The sequence below is a fragment of the Lepisma saccharinum genome, chromosome 2 (genome assembly GCF_977018435.1).
Source record: "Lepisma saccharinum chromosome 2, izLepSacc3.1, whole genome shotgun sequence".
NCBI lineage: Eukaryota > Metazoa > Arthropoda > Insecta > Zygentoma > Lepismatidae > Lepisma > Lepisma saccharinum.
In genome coordinates this window covers 57,241,244-57,258,813 of record NC_139230.1, presented here as the reverse complement: position 1 = coordinate 57,258,813, position 17,570 = coordinate 57,241,244, and the positions used below count along the sequence as shown (strand labels likewise).

The following is a 17,570-nucleotide window of genomic DNA, read 5'->3' as shown; positions in this document are numbered from 1 at the left end:
AATACCAAATGAAAATAAAAATCAAAATCACCGTAACTCTCTACAAAGCCAGAGGATCCATTTTTGAAACCTGTTGAGGCTTAGATGTAGCATTGCATTCGTATCATTACCCATCATCTTCATCGTCGCGATTATCGCAAGAGATAAAAATGCGACACAAAATAACCCAAACAGAAGCTTGGAATCAATCTGAATATTGGTTACGTTGGATACGTGGTAGAATTGTTTTAAATATCACTTCCTGTGATGTAATAGGGTTTTTGATTAAGGACCATTTGTATAATGCATATCGTTGATGCGACCAATAAGCAGTTTCACGTTCACCACACTCTTCGGTTGTTTAGAAATCGTAAGGAAGAAGGATCTCTAAATTTCCGCTTTCACATGTCAATGAAACTTTTCAGTGTAGGTCACAAAAGAGATTTACATATTGTTATGATATATTTTAAACACCACGAAATTTAATTCCAATAGAATACGATACTACTCCTTACGTTCCTGTAAATGTTCACCATTAGTCTGGCGAAAGAAAGTAACTAAGATTTCCGTGTTTCCTTGAGGAAAGATAAGGCGCCTGCTTGTAGCGAGCAAGCACCAACTGCTTCGATCAGTGACCTTCACTGCCAGAGTGACTCACAGCAGGCCTGCGCTCGTTCCAGTGTGCGTATAAAACAGGTATTTTATTTCGTTCGTTCCAATCCACAGTTATATCAAGCTAACATTCTAATATTTTCGTAAAATATGTAGTAAACAAGTTGTATACATTGTGGTTTTCTAGAGTGTTGTTGCCTGCTATTTACACGCGGGAGATGGGGGTGTTGTAAACATTTCTGAACCCAAAGGTCGAGCGCGAAGGAAAAGTTGTGTAAGCATTGGAGGTAATAACGAGGTAATAGAAGTTGAAGGAAATGCTGGAATAAATTATATCAGAAATTGAGTAAAAACAGTTCTCATCACACATAGGGCTATCAGATCACTCGTCAGCGGAAAGTAGGGCAAATTGTCTCAAAATGTTGAACACGATCGTATTTGCAGTAACCATAATAGGTTACTAGGACATCTTAGCATATAAAGAGAATATGACACATCTTCAGCTGAAAAATTAATGTTGAAGTGAACGGTTGAGTTCAAAATTCCTCAACTGCTAATTAATAGCACGGCTGTATGTGATTTCAACTTGTGTATGTAAGACAGAACGTTGTTCGTCGATGTGGGGCCAGGAAGAGAAAACAATCCATGAATTCGGGAAAGAAAAAATCACAATTTCGTAAACAAAGTCTGGAAGTTCTTGTTTATTAATATGCAAAAAAAACTACTATACACTGGGAAAAAACAGAATTGTGTGCCTTATTTCTCCAATAAGGAGAAAAATTACTTGTTACTTCGAACAAATTACCGACACTTATATCGATAAAACTTCGCAAAGTAAGCATTTTTATACATATATCCGGACTTTTTCGGATCTAGAAAATCGTGAAGTAATTTCTGAGCTGGGATTGTAATTGTTTTTCCGAACATCCAGTAGCAACCATGCACACTCTTTGATTTAAGCATACGTCTCCAAGGAACTACGTTATCTTAGACTTCCCTCAGTTTTTCTGTTTCTCCATCTAATTTGAAGTTACGTGATGCTCAAAATACGTATAAGACATTTGAGATTTCTTTCAAATTCCTTCCGGAGGCCAGAGACAACTATAAACTGTAGGACACGTCCGGAAATAAGATAGATTCTTACAAGTATTTTTATTTTCTTATTTAGCGTCGTTTTTATTTCACCTCTTGCTAATCGCGACGACGAGGATGAGTGATATGATGAAATTGATGAAGGGGCACTCACAAAGAACACCCATACGCACGACGGGATTCGAACCCAGAACATCAGACATCGTAGCGCACTGTGCTAACCACTCCGTCACGGACGAATTCTTATAGCCCTAATCGTTCCTCAAGCATATTTCCTATCTTTAACTAGACACGAAACATAATGAACAATCTAAATAAACAGGTGCCAGTTCACACTCTAACCGTAAAAAAACATATGCATGTGAAAATGCAAAATAATATTTATTTTTAGCTAGTTGTGACTTATTATTGTATAATAAAGAAATATATTAGTGATAAAATGACGGAAGTAGAGGAACATCTCCAATGAAACACTCATGCCTTATGGATATTTTTATTTCTTGCCGAACAAAGTTCCGAGTTCGAGTTCCGACCAAAATGGATTCATTGTGTATGTTCATTCATGTCTTTAATGTAATCATAAATCGTCGTCATGAATAATTTAACTTCAGAGGAAGAAAACTGAGGTAATTACTAATAAAAACAATAACAAAACAAATTTGATCTTAAAGCCCTGGCTTTGCGCTACATATTCCATCACGGGGATCATAGGCGTGCGCCCATGGGGCCAGGGGGAGGGCAAATGCACCCCTAATCATGGACGTCTGCAGATTTTTTCCACGAAGAGCCAAGCAAGGTATTTTTCCATGGGGCATATTACCCCGATAATAGTGTTGCATTATCGCATTCGTGCATCCTCATTATAATAATTAATGTAAATTATTATGACTGAAATCAAATTATACTTGTGAAAACGTACTTTTTGGTTGACATTCGTTTTCCAAGGGGAAGATGTGGCAATCCTTGCCTCCGTTTCAGACATCTATGCCCTTATATTATTATATTTTCACCTAGAAATTTAGGATAGATGTATCCTATCGCCGTTATTAAACTATATTATACTCTTAAAGAAAATTAAGTATTTTCAAGCCGATGAAAGTTCAAGGCAACTAGTGTTGCCCACGGGACGAGAGGGGACAGTCTTTTAAAAATTCGAGACGAGACGAGATTGATCATGTGTCCCGAGACAAACGAATATTTTCGAGACGAGACAGCATTTCACAGCATTTCCACGAGACGAGACAGGCCAAAGTCTCGTCTCGTGGGCAACACTAAAGGCAACTACGGGGGAAGGGGGTGCAGTGGCGACACCACAGCCCCCCACAACCTTGAACGGAAATCAATTTTAGAGGCAAACATGGAAGTAAAGGAAAGCAAGAGTAGCAGAATCTAAGAGTAGCAGGACAAAAGGATACTCAAGATGGATTTTGTTTTCACGTCTTTCTTGCATTATTTCTTCCTGACTGCCAAGAGCACCTGCGGGGGGGGGGGGGGGGAGGGACAGAGCTGCAATTGCCCCCTTGATTTCAAATTTTATACAAATATAAATACCTTTTGTAAAATGTTCTTGCTCGCTTCGCTCGCAATGTCTGCTTTTCTTGCAGTCTAGTCAAGTTCAGAGCCGTAGCTAGGGGTCGGCGGGAGTTAACCCTGGACGCCAAACGATCTAAATGAAAAAAATTGTAAAAGAGAATAATATGGCGCTCCATGATTTTTTTTTCCCCATATTAAATCGACATTGTTTTTATTTTGCAAAAATTTGGATTTGAAAATTTATTGGTCGCTTTGCTCGCAATTTGTTTTCTGTAATGCATTTTATATTACCGAGGAGAGAAGTACTGCTGCTAAAAGGTTTTCTCTTAAGTGTATGAACAATTGTTTGGAGGAAAAGGAACGCGCAGATATGAGAGAGAATTTATATGTGGGGCTGGGGGAGGGGTGTATATATAAACACACCCATCAATGCAATAAAATTTAAACAAGTGAGATGAAATTACGTTATTCTTTTCCGGCCTGAAATATAATCAAGGCTATCCCCCTCTAATCAGAGGGTCTGCGCACGCCTATGACGGGGACTGACACTTTACGTAGGTGTAGACACGCTTCGTGCAATTTGATGATATCGCGATTACGTAATGGATGTGCAGCCACTTAACTGAACCCCCCAAAATTCACATTTTATTAGTAAATAGTAAATTAGCATAATATCACATAGTTTACCTATTCATAATATGCGCCGCTTTGGTGCACTTTGTGGATTGTGCATTAATCAACATCAGGTTAATCGCGGCAGGCAAAGTGGAGGGAAAATGACAATGAAGCACAACGAGGGGGCCCTTGGTTCCCCATTAATGAAACTTTGTCTACATGCAACTGAGTCGCTGCGTGAAATCGCTGAAAATGTCATTTATTAATTTCTTAATTTTGCTTATTTTATATTGCTTTTCTAGCACTTGGCGTCAATAAAGGCGATGAGGATGATTAATAAAGTTATGAAATGGATGATAGGACATGATGATCCATGTTTTACACAAAATTCTAAGTTGGGACTAATGAATATCGATTCGTCTTATCATTTGTCAAGTAGTTGTTTTTAACTCCAATCTTTTTCAAGGACTTCTGGGTTGACAGCATGTGTGTTGCGCGATGATTCGACGAAAACCACCAATTCAGTTAACTTTCTTGACAATGACTCTAATATCAGTAAAGATAACATTTTCTTACGAATAGCTGTTGTTAAGAAACCAATTCCTGAAACTTTTTCTGGTGGTCTCACGGCACCCAGCTGTTGTTTGTTATGGCTGGGCCTGGGGGTATGACTCACGCTGCTGTCAATACTCAATCATTCCCGAGAATCCAGGTCCGCCAGGCAAACCCAAGCGACAATTTTGTTATTTGGGTTGCATAGAAAACAGGCTTTAAGATGTTATGATATCGTAGGTCTCGTGGCCCAAGAACTATTTTCCATGACTGTACAACCAACGGCAATGATAGGCAACTTTCTAGTCTGCATTCTGTGTTGTTTTAAAGAATGGAAATCTGTAGATGCGAAGCAGAGGTTTTCCTCTGCTTATTGACTTTTTATTTCAATTTATGTATCATCAATTTATTATTTATCATCACATTGTGGAAAACTGACTGGAGAAGAATGGTGATGGACAATTCGCCTACCATTTCTTTTGCCGTTGAGTGTACTATGTAGAAATCGTACGCTAATTTAGCCTAGTTTGTAGAGCAATGGCACGGTGTGCCAGAGACCCGGTTTCGAGTCCTGGTCGAGCCCGCACTTTTCGCTGAAATTTCTACAAATATTATTCTGTAGTTCAGTAAGTCCGCTACACCAAGTTGCAGTGCTCCAAAAATTGGATCGCTCGTTGTGTTGAAATGACGAGATGCCTTTCACGGTCTACCTTGATAGCAGCTTTATATTTAAGGGGGACCATTGGTTTAATCGCCACGGCATGCATCCCACAAGTAGATCAAATGTACAACTTGCAAGTGGACAACCATAAATTTGCATTTGTTTTTATTTTTACGTCGCATCAGGATAATCGCGACAAGGGGTGAGAGAATCAGTAATGAAAGTGGGAAAAATATTTTAAGATTACAGACAGGACTAAAGTATGCAATATTCCCAATCAGTACCATTACTTATTTGCACTTGCTGCTCTGCACTTGTGCATGTGTATTCACACATATTCGCATTTCCATTCCCCGTTCATGTGAGAGCATGTAACTGTTGTCCGTTATATTCTATAATACTACAACACAACAACAAACAGAATTACCATATTCCGAAAAACACATTGTTCGGACTTCCGCAGGAAATGCTTTGTATGAGGGCTCAATTCCACGTCCAAGCGATCGCCACAGACTGTCTCTTCCTGCCAAGTAAACAACACCTTTCGCATAATAGAAAGACTACTCTTCTCCTCCAGAGACCACACTGAAGTATGGTCAAAATGACCACATCGCGTGGACGTTATGTCCAGGAAATAGCATGACCGTTCCTAGCCAGTTAACAATGTTTAGAAAAAAACTTCAAACTTTATACAACCATTGGCCCTAGAAAGTAACATTGCTGAAATGCAAGATGCTATTAACAAGAATAACAAGGTCCCCGGCTGAATTAATTTCTGCTTCAAATTAGTATAATCTGTATAATATGGAATGAAGACGAATGAATACTATAATCTGTCCCAGGAATCTGTGAAGCAAGGCAGCGCATTACGGTAGAGAAAGGGAGAATGCGAGTGGACGGAGCAAAGCAGTGCGACTGCGACCTGCAATAAACGGCTGGTAGCTGCAGTCGAATTGCCCGCTCCATACTCCATCCTTCCCTCTCACGCGTTCATTGGTCGAGCCCTCTCGAGTGACTACTTGCACAGACGACTTGTTTTCGTTTGCTCGCTACAGAGATTTCCCGAACAGAGTATAGCTGCAATAATTATCGTGGAATTTCTCTCCATAACATTACATCGAATATTATCCAACATTCGTTTAATTCAACATTATTACCGTGGATTTATACGTAACACAATCCACCTTGGTGACAGCTTGAGCGGCCGACTTGCCAACTAAGATCCCAGGTTCGAGCCTTAGTCTGGGCATGTGTGTTTCCATGTGACTCTTCATAAATTTCCTGTATTCATCATTCATTCCCATAGTCGCGATTAGCGAGATCGGCGGCTGAGCTCGTTAAGTGGTTGACTTTCGGACTCGCCACCGAAGATCTCGGGTTCGAATCCCAACTTGGGCATTAGTGTTGTTTGTGCCTTACCATCAATCCTCATCGTTACCCACAAATGGCAGAAAAGAAACGCTAAATAACAAAAATAAAAATATATAGTAGCAATTAGCGTAACGAGGAAGAAATGTGACGTAAAATAAGACAAAAATAGAAATTATATGCAACATATCAAATATATTTCCTATTAAACAGACGCTTCAAAAAAATGTTGGAACATAATTCTTATGACCAGCAGTAACTAACTAAAACAGAAGACTACGATTATGTTAAAAGAGATAAACCATATTATTTGAATTTGGAGTTCCTAAAATATTGTTAATATGGTAACAGTACGGCAAATGAACGACTGATCATCCCCCGGAAAACTTTTTATTGTTATTCAAACTTCAGGTTAAGACTTTTAGAAAATTCGACTTAAGAAGGCTTATTACCTCAGCATGAAACTATACTCGTAACGAAAATAAATAAATTACACATGGTAACGAGAAAAAGTGATTGACATTAGCAATTAATTTGTAGCATTACTTATTCATAACTATGACGCCACCTGAAAGTACCGAAAGAACATTGATGGGTCCTGTTTTTCCGTACTGCTAATGTCCATTTGCATTTAAAGAATTAAAGATTACTGAGCACTTACCTCTGATGAATAATCATTATAGGAGCAGGAAACCACTGCGTAGACGAACCCCTGAAAAGAAGGATATTTAAGATTACAGAAACTGTTTAACAATAATTAAAACATTCGAAAACATACTTATGTTTAGAAAACAACCTGAAATTAACAAGTTTACCAAATTGAAAAAAAGGACTTGAAACTAATGAACGTGTGGACTGGATCTACTCTTGCCAATTTGAAAATAGCAGGTGGTGTAGAATTGAGGTATTCATATCTTCTTAAAATTTTTCTCATGAAATTATTGCTAATTATGTGTATATTTCTAATTATACTTTCACCAAATTTCATAATTGTCTCATTCATATTTATCGTAACATACATAACATAAAACTAACAACTACATCACATGAAGCATTTACTGGTAAGAAGTATGTGTATATATGCATGTACCATCAAGGATCAAGGCATCCTTAACTCCAGGATTATCTGGCGATATTTCAGTACTTGGCTTTCCTGTGAAGGTCAAGAGCACATAGATAGGACAATTCAGTTGACTTTTGGATTTGATTGATTGAGTTGGTGTTTTTAATTCCACTTTATGCACAGTAAGCTAATCGCGACTGGACCTACAGTTTAAAGTGGGATCCGAACCACTGTGTGCCTCCACATGGTATCGAACCCGGGACCCCTTGATTACAAGGCGACGACGGTACCACTGCGCCATCCGGGAGGCCCTACTTGACTTTTGGAATACGTAGAAAGAGATAAGAGGAGACATGAGTACTGAAGTTTGAGAGTAGTTACAATTCCCACCCAACCAATTCTTGTAAACAGTTTAAACTGTAGCGTGGGTACTTCGATCCAACGAAAAGAACGTCGAAGATTTCACGTATCTTCTCCCTAGGACAGCATGCCGTCTTTTGGGTGGACAATATGAACGTTCCATGATGTCGTAAATTATTTGGTAGTAGAAAGTTAGGTGCTACTGGATAAGAGAGCACACCTGCATTATTTGTGGGTGGTGTTGAGTGCAGGAAGCGGACAAACGCCTGTTATATGTTGTTGTGTTATTAGTTAGTTCCAATTATGCGTCACCATCTTGTAAATAACTTGACGAGAACCGTAACGCAGTTACAAGTAATAGTATCTTTTCCGAGTAAAGATAACTGTAACTAGTTACTTTTTGAAACGATTAACAGTAACTTTGTTGCTTTTTTTTCAGGTACCAAGTAACGAAATGAACAGCTACTTTTTTGCATGATTCAACAGTACATGCATATATACACATACTTCTTACCAGTAAATGCTTCTTGTGATGTAATTGTTTCATGTATAAAGAGTTTTACTTTGAATTTTCTCACTCCCATATTTTCAGATTTCAAACATATAGACTTTATTATACTTTAGTAAAAACTAATTTGAGTTTGAGTTTGTTTTAAGTTTATTTTATGCACAGAAAGTCTAATCGCGACTAGGGCTACAGTTTAAAGGGAGATTGGAACCAGTATGTGCCTCCGCCGGACATCGAACACGGGATCCCCTAACGTTACCACTACGCCATCTGAGAGACCCTAATGGACATTAGTGTTGAATTTAAATGGTCATCAGTGAAATAAAAACAACATTCTTGCAGTTTATGCAAGTATAAGTTTTACATCTTAAATCATTTTACATCTTATCTAGAATAAAGTAATTGTAAAGGTAGCTTATAGTTACTTCTTAAACGACAACCGAGCTACTTTGTACTATGAGTAACTGCAACATGGGTTACTTTTGTGCCCGTACGGTAACATTCCGAAGACTGGTTGTGAGCCACTCTGTAACATGGATTCAGGTAGGAAGATACAAGAGCCATGAAGTAGCTCTTATCCCACTCAGCAATGGAACAGTGAGCAGTCGTCGGAAAGGAAGAGTTCATTGTTATTCTGGAGTAGACGTCCCGCACTCGCCAGGACGGTCGAAGATTGTATTCAAATAAACAAACGACAATGGGAGGAATACCATTTGCGTCTGCGACTCGCTGTAAATCACACCACGGCCAGCAGTCGACATATTTACAGTTAGCGAATCCATTCGAAACTCATTTATCATCTCGGGGGGGAAAAAATATATTCTAATGGAGGAAAACTTAGCGATGCAGAAGAAAGCAGCTTGTGAAACAAATTTCTCGACCATCTTTCATAGCCTTCGGTAATTTTAAACGCAACTGAAGTTTTTTTTTTTTCTTCGTGACGAAAACTGATTTTGTGCCGGTGGCAGAGCGGAAGATTTCACCGAATTCAACCAACGGCAGCGAGAAGGTTGTAAGTCTGTTGGCGAAAGGGCGGGATCATAAATACTCCCTTCCTTTTGCTATTCAGAGCGGGTCCAATTCAATCTCGCAGAGGAAAAACTATAAACTTCGAGGATAATGAACTAACGCTCTCGCAGCACCGAAGCAACAATCGCGCGTTTCCCCGACTGGAGGCCGTTGCGAACCGCTCGCACGCTGCCTCAATCATACACCCCCTCCCCCTCCCTTCCTCTTTTAAACGATTAATTCTTTGCCTCAAATACGTAAAATGAGATTGCAATTTCATCGCCCGACATCGAGGGGAAGAACAAAACGAAGCCAAACCCACGGTGTTGACGGAGTGGGAGCAAAACGTATATGAAAAATGTCTTTATTGCAACAAGCATAAAAGGGCGCTGAGGGTACGAGGGCGCAATGTCCAGCGTCGCGCGCTCAATTTATTGACTTCGGAGGGACAACAGCCTACGGTGAGGTGAGGCGTTCCTCCCTTTCTACGAACGGATATACCATGATGCTTTTTTTGCTCCCCGCAAGCTGGAGGCCGTTTCTCTTTCACTTTCATTTTTAAATTTTTCAGTAATTAGAGATAAAGAAAGGAATCCGTCAAATTCAAATCCATAGTGTTCCCTTGTTCGCGTTTTAGTCTGCTAGCACCATCGAGATTTTCGTGCTAGATTACTTCATGTAGGAAACTCCCTATTAAAACTTACAGTGGAGAAATATATTATCACGCATTTGAACAGATTACAACAAGTTTAATTTCATGCTCCCGATGTAATCCCAATAACTAAGTTTGCTCTAAGTGTTCCACAAATGTTCTATGTTCATGTGTAAAGTTCCCCGTGCATATAGCACGGTGCCATGAAGGCACATTTAGGGGATCCCACACATTCTAGATCTCGGCCATTTTTTTGGAGGTGATGTGATCAGCATCACATTCCAACCGACTTTACTCCCCAGGGTTACCCCCAGGTACCCATTGATTTGAGGATGGGTGAGCCCGGAGCCGATATATGCGAGGACAAGACCGGAAAAATTCCTACCTTAGATTAACCACCGCGGGAATCGAACCCTGGTCTCCCGCATGGCAGTCAGACGCACAACCCCAGCCCCTATATGTTCATATGATGCTGTATTTTTCTCTATTTAGTGATATATCCTACACCAGCAAAATGCAGTAATTAGTTCTCTGTCAATAACCAAAGCCATGCTTTTTGAATGACATCTCTTCCACATAACATATTTTTGGTAGTATGCAGATTCAGTAGGCGTTTTGAACTGAAAAGGCATCCAACACAGTCTTCAGTAATACTTTCCTGTTTTGTGTCTTCCTTCCCTGATCATATTTTCTTGTGCTAACCCCGTCCCTACCCTTTACAATCTCAGTGTTGATCATCGATACAGTTATATTTTAGTAGTGTAACATCTCACACTAAAGTTTCGCTACCTGCTCTTCTTTTATTGTAATTAATAATAATGCAAGGTCGTTTTGATTTTATTAATGGATCTACTCAGAATTCCATTTTATGAGACACCTCCCAGTGGTATAATAGTAACACTGTCGCTTTGTAATCGAGGTGTTCAGGGTTAGATCCCCGATGGAGACACATTGCATAAGTAGTTCAGATCGCACTTAAACCTGATACTGATCGCTTGAGTACTTAATATTTGTATTTTTTTTTCTCTTGGGCGTTGGTTTTCTGCCACTTTTGGCCCATTGCGACCATGAGGATGAGCAATGATTAGCTGAAATTTATGAAGGAACACTCACAAACACCCGTACCCAGGGCGGGACTCTAATCAGGAAACTTTGGTGGCGAAATTGGAGCACATCCTGTGCCATGTTAGCTGTTACTTGACAATTATTGGTTGTTATGAGTAGCATGATTTGAGCAGTCTCCTTGTTGACACATCTGCAACCACAATGTTAACATGATTTTTCGGTTGTTACATTAGGTGAATGAAGAGATCATATTCGGTGACAAAGAAAACACCACACTGTGCATTCTGGATGAATGTTCTTCTTGGACATATCTACATGGGAAACCTCATTCAGAAGGGTTTGATAAGAAGGTATAACAAACAGACTCTTCTCCAGCCGGCCCTTGCTTTTATATTCATATCGCTAGCTGCGGAAAGAATGTCGGTAAACTAAACAGGAAATTCCTCTTATCTGCCTCCTTTCACGACAGACGACAAAGAGGTGCATCTAGAAAGGCATTTGGTTTCGCACTTTATCTTCACTGGGGATACATTTTTTTAACAAAAGGACGAAAATGAAAAGCTTTAAAGAAACGACAATAGTTGCTGCCATCCAATGGATATACATGGTTGAACTCAACGAGGAGTAGAGGCTTAAGATCAAAGATGCAGACAATATGCTTTGCATCGTCATACTTTCTGCAAATGTTTGGATAAGTGTCGCTCAAAACTGCAAACATACAAACCTAAAACTCTTCTAAAAAACAAGATAATTCGAAATTATTGCGTCTTGCATGGAATAGGATGCAGTAAAAAAAAATCACATTTAAGATAAGAGATATTTGTAATGAACCAATTTCTCTGGTTCTCTCACCCATCCCCTCAACAAAGTGGCTGCTGGCGTCATCATCGGACGGTTGGGACAATTCAGAAGTGTATCAAGGTTTCGAAGAAGACAGTGCAAACCAGACAGTTTTAATGAATAGAATTTGTGATACAATTAGTTTACAATGCCGAAGATAGTTTCCCGAAACATGACACTGCAATAAGTGTCATACTAAAGAGTAATTCTGTATTTAACAAGACAACGTTTAAAAGGTAAAAAAGGTAAAGTGTCCCCTGTGCACCACGCGATGAAGGCGTATAGGGGGTGCGGGGGTAACGCCCCACACTTCCTTGATCCGGTCGTGAGTGGGGGTGATGTGATCAGCACCACGCCCCTGACCGCCTTTACCCCCCAGGGTTTCCCCCAGGTAGCTGGTTGGGCGCCGGGGCCGCTTCCAACGTTAGAAAAGTTCCCGGATTTGAACCGGCCGGGGATCGAACCCGGGACCTTTAGCATGGTAGTCAGACGCGTTACCGACTGAGCCACCGCGGCCACTGTTTAAGACAACGTTTAGCGTTTAAATTTGTTTTCTTGGACACTGAAATTAACTGCATGAAATAAGATCTACAACAGCGGGGAAACTGCTTCATGTTACATAAAAATAATTTATCACTAGAGCGGGGATTTTTTAGGCTCGTAGTATAGTGAGTAAAACTTCCCCTACTTCAATTTTCAACTTTTTAATATTCTTTGAACTTCACGGGAAAGTTTTGTAGTGGTGGTAGTAACTTCGTTGATAGCCTTGCTCAAATCTTTATCCTCAGATCGTGTAAATCAAACTGAATGAGTATTATGGGACAATTTGGGCACACGTATCTTCAGACTTGACTACACATGAATACCAAGTGAGAAATTGATAGTGTACAAATGAGATTGCATATATGGGCAGCTTCTCTTTCCTATGTGAACGTACAACCTAAGAAATGCGAATAATCAATTTGCTTCCAGGTTCCCAATCATTGATGCACTGCACTGATGCCATGCGTTCACGGCATGGTGTTTTCCCCACTATCGATAGATCGATATTTGAAGCTGACATTCGGCCAAAAAGACAGGGTGAAAAACAGGTTCACCCTCGGGATCAGCCATCGGTATCAGGGATCTTTTTCCCATTTTGAAGTAGATATCATGAGTCCATTTGTGGATAATGTACTCAACTGGAATTATTTAGAACCTTCACGATTGATATTTCATTGAATCTTCTTCGCACAGTGTTTCCAAGAGAGCCATGCAAACAGTTTAGGGTTGCCAGTTAAGAAGAATAACAGAACAGCCACTTCATCATCATAAAATATTGCACACAATAATTTTGGAGGATACGCGTGTAGTGTCAACTCAACTCTACCATGCCAGGTTAAATCAGTGTTTGCTCTGATTATACAAACCAGAACCTGTAACTCGCCTCAAAACATCTGTGTGCGATATTTAAATTCTGAGGAAGTGATATATTTATGCTAAACAACAAAAGAGTACATGCATTAACATTTGCAAAATCCTACTTGTTAAAATTGTACAAAGTCAGAGAAACACGTTCCAAATTTGCGTTTATCAGTACACTACAATCCTTATTAACGCATATGCGAGAATATCGCTGGTGTTTCAACAGTAAATATCAGGGTTGTTAAAGGTCCAGGAACACATAAATTCTAATGGGTTCTATTGTGTTCCGCTGCAGGACCGGAATCTTTTATCTTGCACAATTTAAATTCGGTCCAAGTTGTGTATTGTTACATTGAAAAAATATTTTAATTTATCCGGAAAAAAGGTTCTTGGATAGTATTTAAATTGATCCGGAAAAAAGGTTCCTGGACACAATTGAAATATTTTAAACATAAAAAGGTTCTTTACGGTGCAAAATCAATTTACACTTGCTGATTTCCTCTCAAGGACGGGAATTGAATTTATTTACAATTCCTGGACCTATAACAATCCTGAGATTGTTAATGATCCAGGAACCCATACATTGTAATGAGGCACGTATCTAGAAATATATTTCGAGGGGAGTCCGAACCAAGTGTTTCAAAATAACAATAATAATGTTTAAATAAAAATGCGTAGAACTATATTAAGATAATTTAAAATAATTAATTAAAATATTCAAATTAATGAATATCATATTTTTATTATAGGTAAAAGAGAAGGATTAAGGATAGTGATGTAACAGCACGTATTCAATATCTTATACGTATAGATAAGATAGAAAAATTTTGTAAAAAAAGAACAAAAAAAAAACGCCCTGGCTGGCAAGGAAATTAAGCTCAAATAGATAGAGAATATTGATTGAATATCAAAAAAGGATGTTAGGTCCAGTTGAAGAAAAGTAAAGTTCCTGGTAATATTTTATGCATATTATTGTAAGTAGTAACAGATGTTGCATAAATCTTCTTGGGTACTGTCATTCAAAGTCGTACAATCACCAAATAATCCTTGCTTTCCAATTAGTTCGGCTGACATAAATAGCCCTCGATTAAACAAGTATATATATTCATCATTTAATTTTAGTTACTTTATTATATCATTATTTAATTCTAGTACTTAGTAAGTCTTTCGGGAGGGAGGTCTTGACCACCTGGAAAACCCCCTAAATACGTCCTTGATTATAATGGGTTCAGTTACAGGACCGTAACCTTTTTCTCGCACAATTTAAATTCGGTCCAAAATGCTTTTTTTAAATTTCAATAGGGAGCTTGGACTATTTAAACTGATCCGGAAAAAAAGGTTCCTGGACCGTATTTAAATTCATCCGGAAAGAAAGTTCCTGGACCGAATTGAAATACTTTACAGACAAAAAGGTTCTTTACGGCCCAGAACCCATTTACGCTCCTGATTTTCACTCCTGTACCGGAAATGAATTTATTTAAAATTTCCAGGACCTTTAACACCCCTGGTAAATATCCTGCTTTAGTGAAGAATATTTCTCGTTAATTTCGGTTTTCGTTCAAGTTCAGAACTACGTTAGGCCTAATATAATCCCATTCGAGTAGAAAATCATAAAATATTCCGAATTTCTTCAACATTTTTGGCCAACATAACGGTTCTTGCGTCCCATTTTTCTTTAAATCGGATTAACACAAGGGATTGTTTTCAGCTATACACTGGCATCCAGAGTCAAGAAATTAATTTTGGTTTCTTATGTTTTACATGAAGTAGTGTTTTATTTACTTGTCTGTATTGACAAGATAATACACTAGTTCAAAACCAATGTAAATTCTTGCCAAAGAAGGCCTCCCCGATGGCGCAGTGGTAACGTCGTCACCTTGTAATCAAGGGGTCCCAGGCTTGATACCCTCTGGAAGTACATAGTGGTTCGGATCCAACTTTAAGCTGTAGGTCCAGTCTCAATTAGCCTATACATATGTGCATGAAAAATGACTTAAAAATTAAAACTTGCAAAAATTAATAATTATTTCCACAACGGGAAGGTAACTGAGAATTAGTATATTACTAAAGACTGGGCAATATTAGTGAAACGTGGAAAATCACCAAAATAATAAGTTCGCATCTGCTTGCCATCAGTGTAATTTTATCGTGATTTCGGATCGCACTCTAAACTGTATGTCCACTCCCGATTAGCCTTTCTGTGCATAAAATGGACTTAAAAACAAAATCTCAAAAGTCTATTGTAGGTTGTGTAAATATATTATAGAAGCAAATTTAATATATACTTAGTTCTTTATATTTAATGATGAAGTAAATCATATTTAGCCTTTCGCTCATTGTTGAAGGATTGGTTTAATGAAAGTAAGTCTTCTCTGAAATGAACGTACACTGAGAGCACATCATCTTTAACCAGCGTTGTTTACGTTTCATATTATTTCCCTCTTATCTTCTATACACTATGGAATAAACCTATCATTTATGATAAAGCAATTAGATGGGTCAAAAGACTTGAGGGAGAGGGACCAACAACGAGTTACTGCGCTAGAATTTATCTTGAAGAGAAGACTGCAGCAGGCCGAACATCAAAGAAACCAGTGCTCTCATAACCCATAAAGTCTGCAAAAATAGGCCGTCAGGCAAGAATATTAAAGCAAAACTGAAAGCGCGCGCGCACAAAAAAAAAAACCTCCCATCAACATTGGTTGAGTTCACATGGCATCCGCCTAACGTTTCTTACCATGGCTATACGGAGAAGGAAATGCAGCTTCACTTACACTGATCTTGATCACTATAACTGGATCTGCTCTTCCTTTCCCTTTACATCCTTTGATGCCTTTATCACAACAAATCGGGCGATTGCTTTCGAGAGCCGAAACTCCATGGAGAAGACTCGCCGAATAAGTAGGCTGTATCGCAGTATTGGAATGGAAAGTATGCAGAACAACAGCCAGCCGCTCACCTTCCTGCTTGCACTTTTTCCTCCCCCCTTTTTATGCAAGACAATGAGAATCCTTTTCTTAAAACCACTCCTCCCTTCCGATCAACACGTATTTAGGTCTTCACGTCCGCCACCCTGACTTTCTCTGCGGCCTCTCATTACAAGTTACCGGAGAGCGAAATTTCATCTCCTCTCAACCTTTCTTTGTAACCGTGTCAAAAAAAAGGTAGGCCACGTTTTCATCCATGGAATTATGTGGTATTCCATAAACCCTGTTCCTCGAAAGCAAGAATAATTATGACTATGCAGCACGAGAAAAAACACCATTGATTAAGGTTCGTGGATACTTAATTAAGCTCACAAACCTCCCTTGAGATAAGCAAACGTGAGGTTGCAAACTGTGTTGTTTCTGCTGAAGCACTGAATTCAAGAAGCAGCTGAATTTGAGTCAATCTTCACATTAACTTCCTTCACGGGTGAAATCGGTCTTCTGATGGGATTAGAATACGCTGATCAATTCTCCTAAAATCGCCGGCTGAATACGGTTTTGTCGTATGTTCATTTGTACTAACTCTTCAGGAGAGCTGATTGAAGTTGGATTTATATGAATTTTCAATACACTACATGATTTGGGCTAACATTTTATCAATGTTGATAACATACAGAGAACACGATAATGTCATCAACTCCATTCCGACGAAAAGAGGAGATACGATAAAACAGTATTCAGCCGACGACATGAAAAAAGTTCAACTTGCCCTTAGGGGACTGCTTGCATGCGACATTCCAGTTTACAAGTTCCTTCTGTACCTCCAATTAGCACTTGGTAACAAACACACTTTGGGAAACAGCAGAAGTGCAGCCAGGGTAGGAGTGGTCATTGTAACAGGTTTCAGGTTCGAATCTTGGTTATAGCATGGGCATTTCCCATTGTGTTTGTCCCACAATGTATTTCATTTGTTTATCATTCATACCCATCGTTGCGATAGCCCATAGGTAGAGAAGTGACGTACAAATAACCGAAATATGATAATACAGCAGGTCTGTTAACACCACCAATAAATCATAACAAAACCATCGATTGATTGATTTGTTGTTTTAAGTCCACTTTATGCACAGTAAGGCTAATTGGGACTGGACCTACAGTTTAAAGTGGGATCCGAACCACCATGTGCCTCCAGCGGGTATCGAACCCGGGACCCCTTGATTACAAGGCGACGACGCTACCACTGCGCCATCGGGGAGGCCCAACAAAACCATCATATGGCAGCTGTGATATTTCATTTATTTTTCAGTTTTTATCAAACAAAGTTTAGAACG

The 17,570-nt window shown here is 39.1% G+C and overlaps 1 protein-coding gene across 6 annotated transcripts in view; it reads right to left on the bottom strand.

Moving 5' to 3' along the window:
- LOC145984049 (protein O-linked-mannose beta-1,2-N-acetylglucosaminyltransferase 1-like) overlaps positions 1-17,570 on the bottom strand; it is a 570,971-nt gene that overhangs the window by 197,960 nt on the left and 355,441 nt on the right. For all 6 annotated transcript variants that reach the window (XM_083117391.1, XM_083117388.1, XM_083117389.1 and 3 more), the window contains one exon: positions 7,074-7,124. The gene's annotated coding sequence lies outside the window, so the exon portion shown is untranslated. The remainder of the gene's footprint in view (positions 1-7,073; positions 7,125-17,570) is intronic.